This window comes from Gossypium hirsutum, chromosome A07 (genome assembly GCF_007990345.1).
Source record: "Gossypium hirsutum isolate 1008001.06 chromosome A07, Gossypium_hirsutum_v2.1, whole genome shotgun sequence".
Taxonomy (NCBI): Eukaryota; Viridiplantae; Streptophyta; class Magnoliopsida; order Malvales; family Malvaceae; genus Gossypium; species Gossypium hirsutum.
The window spans coordinates 44,321,016-44,326,514 of record NC_053430.1 but is presented as its reverse complement, the minus strand read 5'-3'; positions in this window follow the sequence as shown (position 1 = coordinate 44,326,514).

Genomic DNA, 5,499 nt, shown 5'->3' with positions numbered 1-5,499 from the left:
ACTTTTATTACACTTAAAAAAATTTTATACTTTGAAGAGTCACACGCCCGTATGGATAGGCCGCGTGGTCACACACGCCCGTGTGGCTTGGGACACGCCTGTGTCCTCAGCCCATGTAACTCTCTCACTATGACGTCATCAACAAAATAAGGTCACACAACCGAGTCAAACGCCCGTGTGCTTAGGCCGTGTGGCGAATTCAATTCTTGAAATTTAGTGCAGACTTCACACGGTCGTGTCTCTGCCTGTATGTTTACTGCTGGGCATTCTATTTACATTAATTAGGGTGCAGGGGACACATGGCCGGATCACACGCCCATAGGGTGGATCGTGTGCCACACACGACCTAAACACATGCCCGTATGTCTAACCGTGTGGACAATTTCTAGGCTATTTTCCAAGCCATTTGCCACCTTTAAACACTCACATACTTACACTTGCTTCATGGCATGCAACATGGCACATTTGATTACTCAAGCATTCACATTCATGGTTAAATTATGACTTGGTAATGTCAACATATCACCTATTCAAACTATCATGCTTTCATATGGCATTCCACACCAATTTCATATTTGACTATCATCTTTACTAACCTACTTTCAAGTTACACACTTGCATCACCTTTATTTTCATACACATTAATTCATATTTCATACTCCAAACATGCATGCCATCCATCACACTCATTAACCATAAGCAACCATAACCACATTAAAGCCTAAGCACATTTGCATGCATGCACCAATAATTAGGGTTACAACCCTATAATCAATATGAGCCACCTCTCATGGCCATATACAAAATAATCATGATACCTTCATGAGCCAACACATTTGGCTAATCAATATGAAACATAACAAAAAGACCAAGTCCCTATACATGCCATACTCAAAATGTTGAGGCTAACTATACCCAAATGTCCAGTTGATAGTGTAATCGAGCCTCTGACGTCCTTCGATCCTCGAGCTAGCTTGGTGATACTATAAGAAAATGGAAAAGAAAAGGGAGTAAGCATAAAGCTTAGTAAGTTCACATGTAAATAAATAGCAACATAATCATATATATAAATACTAATGACATAACATAGTTTACTTATGTGTTATCATAAATTCATAGGCATAACTTACACAATTTCAATCTTACCAAAAGCTCATCACATATCAAGCTCATACATATAAGTTTTTAGTACATACCTGTACCAACTCGTAATACATTGTCACATTTCCTCATCATTGACTTACTTATCGAATAACTCACAAGTTTACCCGTTGAACACTTGGAATACTATCAGATACATGAAAGACTTGCACATAGTGCTTCAAACGTAGCCACATGCTACCTCATATCACAATCACACATTGCTCGCTCTTGAGCTAATCATGAGCTTTCTCACACAAGCTAATAGTCGGGACGTAACTACTCGGGCTGTTTACACAAGTTGACAAGTACCCGCAACACATGCTGGGCTACCCAGCCACTAGTAGAATGTACAAGACTAGCACCCAGATTCACATAATCACATATACACATAATTTCATGAGCTCATAATCACATATTTCTTAGTGACATGTCACATTTTATCCTACATTATTCCTAAAGTTCAAACGGGATTTTCTCGATAACGCATATTCGTCGAACTAGTTCACAATGTCATGCTCATAGGCAATAAAGTCATTCATACACTCTTCATAATAATTAAACATAGAGATTCATACATAAATAAACCATTTAAACATGAAATATCATTGCATTATTTATATATGAACCTACCTCGGTACAAAATATGGACAATTAATTTGATTTAGTCCAAAATCTTATTCTTTCCTCGGTCTAGGTCTGGACTCTGTTTTTCTTGATCTATAATAGCAAATATAGTTCATTTAATCATCACATTATTCAAATCAGTCCAAAAACTATATTTAGGAAAAATTATGGTTTGCCCTTAAACTTTTACATATTTACAAATTAGTCCCTAGGCTCTTAAAATGAAATGTGTTCATTTTCTTTGTTACCCAAGCCTAGCTGAACCTATTCCATGCTCATATCAGCTCACATTTTCCTTTATTTCACATTTTACTACTCATATTTACACCTTTTTACAAACAAGTCCTTTCCATGCATTTCTATCGAAAATTACCAAGTAAAAGATGTTAAACACACATCAAACTTTTATATTCTTCCATTAAACATCAAAATACAAACATGTCACACATGGGTCAAATTCCATACATAACTTTAGCTCAAAATATGGCTAGAAATGGATAGATCATGCTTCAATGACTTCAAAAATGCAAAGAACATCAAAAACGGTGCTAAGGAGCACTTAAAATCAAGCTTGAAAATTTGAAAACCTTAGCTATGGAACCCTTGCAAATTTTGGCACACAAGGAGGAAGATGGACACAATTTTGACTTGATTTTTCCCTTTTTATTCTTTTATTTACCAAAGGACAAAAATTTCCCTTTAAGCCTTTCTTTCAAATTTTTCCTATTCATGCCCATTTTTGTCCAAAATTTTAACTATTTAAGGACCTCTAATTAATGATCCAATGAAATTTCATGCTTGAAACTTCTAGAACACAAGTTTTACAACTTATTCTATTTAGTCCCTAAAGTCAAATTGGACATTTTAGGCATAGAATTTTTCATGAAAATTTCACACAAACATGCAATCATATCATGGACCATCAAATAATCATAAAATATTTATTTCTATTTCAAATTCTTGGTCTCGAAGCCATTTTTCCGACTAGGCCATAATTCAGGATGTTACATATTCGACCATTTATTCAAGTTAGTCCCTAAGCTATTTTTATTTCATTTTTATGGAATTTTAATTATGAGAGCTTGATTTAGCTAGCACATATATAAATTTCTTCCATTTTTTAAGCTTTAAGAAAGTTCCCATTAAGATGAGATTGACGATTTTGAGTTTGAGTTTGAATTGAAGAAATTGATAGTTAATGAGCTTAGATTGTGAAAAGACTAAATTGGAAATTAAATTAAGCTTGCTAGATAGATTTGAAATAATAAGGACTGAATTGAATAGATTGAAAATTGTCCTGAGATTATGGTATAGATAGAAAGTATAAGGTGTAACACCCCTAACCTGCATCCGTCGCCGGAATGGGGTTACGAGGCATTACCAAACCAGACACAATTTCCAAACGATTACATAAACTCTTAGGTCATTATGAATGCAAATATAATAATTAAGTTTAATGTTTAATGTAAAGTGGTCTTTTTTTTTCAAGCCCTCACCGAATATAAAGTTTAATGTAACTTATAGAATGAATAAAACATACAAACTACAGTACACGTCAAACATATATTAAAAATTGTACATAAACAGAACTCACAGAACTAAGTACATATATTCTTATCAATTTGATCTTATTATATTCGGAACATGTACATTATCACATAATCAACCAGTTTATAATCATAATTTAGGGACTGGCCTATACATTACTCAACATTCATCAAATATCAAGTAGGACATTTATACATCACATAAAAAAAAACTCATATTATCTTCATGATTTACTAACGCAGAAGTCACCTTCTTTGGTTATTTTTCAATGCATTTAGCTGAATACAAATTTGTTTAGCAAATATGCTTTAACAATTGTTCACTTTCAAGTTTATTCAATCAATTTACAAATCTAAACATTTCAAAGGCTTAAACAAGTATATATATAATTATATATATATCAGACATAATTTGTATAACATTTTCACATCTCATAAACAAATAAAAACATTATAATATTACCTATTAGCAATATAACAAAGATCATAATTATAACTAATTTAATAACCTTATATTTGACTAAGTATTTAAGTATACATTTTACTAAGATTTATGTCATATCAAATTTATTACAACATATGTTTATATATATATAGTCCAAATCATGTTAAATACATATACTAAACATTTACCAAAATACAACTCAAGGCCAATTTACTTTTCATTAATTCAGAAATAATAAACTATTCATAAAAACAATTCATTCCATATAACATGTATATCAAAATAAAATCCAACCATGTTTAGGTATAACCTAATATTCTTTATTACCAAACCACTTAACATCGCCTTAAATAAACATATCAACTAAATTCACATTCACTTTTATCCATGCATAAACTAAAACTGAATCAATCATTTATACACATCCAAAATCTTCAACCATCTTCAATGCACATAACACATATAAACTTAATTAAGGTTTCATGTACTCACATAACATACTAGCCATAGTTTACATATAAACATATATAATAGCCAAAAACATCATAACCACAATCAAACATATCCATGGCATATTACAGCTTAAAACCAAACATCAATCCTATATGTCACAAAGCATACATACCAAAATGAACATAAACCATGGTCAAATATAATCGAACATAAACATAATGATCAAGCTTGTAACCGAACTTAACAAAATAAACAAGCCATTTTCGCATGGCTCATTATATATACATACTTCAAACTTGACCCAAAACAACCTAGCTTATACATGCCGTAGTTTTGAGTTAAAACTTATAAAATACCAAAAACAGTCGATAGTGTGATGGACTTTGCTAACGATCCCCGAGCTCGTAATTTGACTTCAAAATCTATAAAACAGAGACAAACATAAACACATTATAGCTTAGTAAGTCATAAGCAAATAAATAATTCAATATCAACATCAACTCATTTTAAACAAGCTAATTATACTCTCATGATCACATTTATTCTCAAACTCAACATTTCACATATATATAACTTATACTTTCATATTCAAATTTAACCTTGGCCGAATATTCATGTATGTATATATATTTTTTATCTGAGTAACATTCAACTTCAAATCCTTAATATCATCATATAACCGATTATATATATGTTCATATACATATATTTTTTTTATCATTTTATAACATGTAACAAATAACCAACTTACCTTAATTCAAATAAGAAATAAGCTATTACATACCTGATCATTTTAGCTCGTTTTACACATTCAATCACACTTATCATTACCCGTTGAACCCTTCATAATTAAATAAAATACTCGGATAACCACACATATCGCACAGTTCCAATGTCCCAGACGTGGTCTTACATGTAATCACATATCGATGCCACTGTCCCAGATAGGGTCTTACTCACACACATATATCGGAATCGCATATCGATGCCAACGTATGAAACATGGACTTACTCGCACACATATATCGAAATCACATATCGATGCCAACGTATGAAACGTGGACTTATTCGCACACATGTATCGAAATCATATATCGATGCCACATATACTTCTAGGTATCAACTTTAAAATCGGCCAAATTATACATAAGTTCATTAACAAAATTATCATTCATAACCAAAGTCACATTATCATTAAATATTCGAATATATATATTCTTTTAACCATAATTCACATTTTAAATATCACATACATATTTCACTTAGCTGAATATAGACTTGTAATTA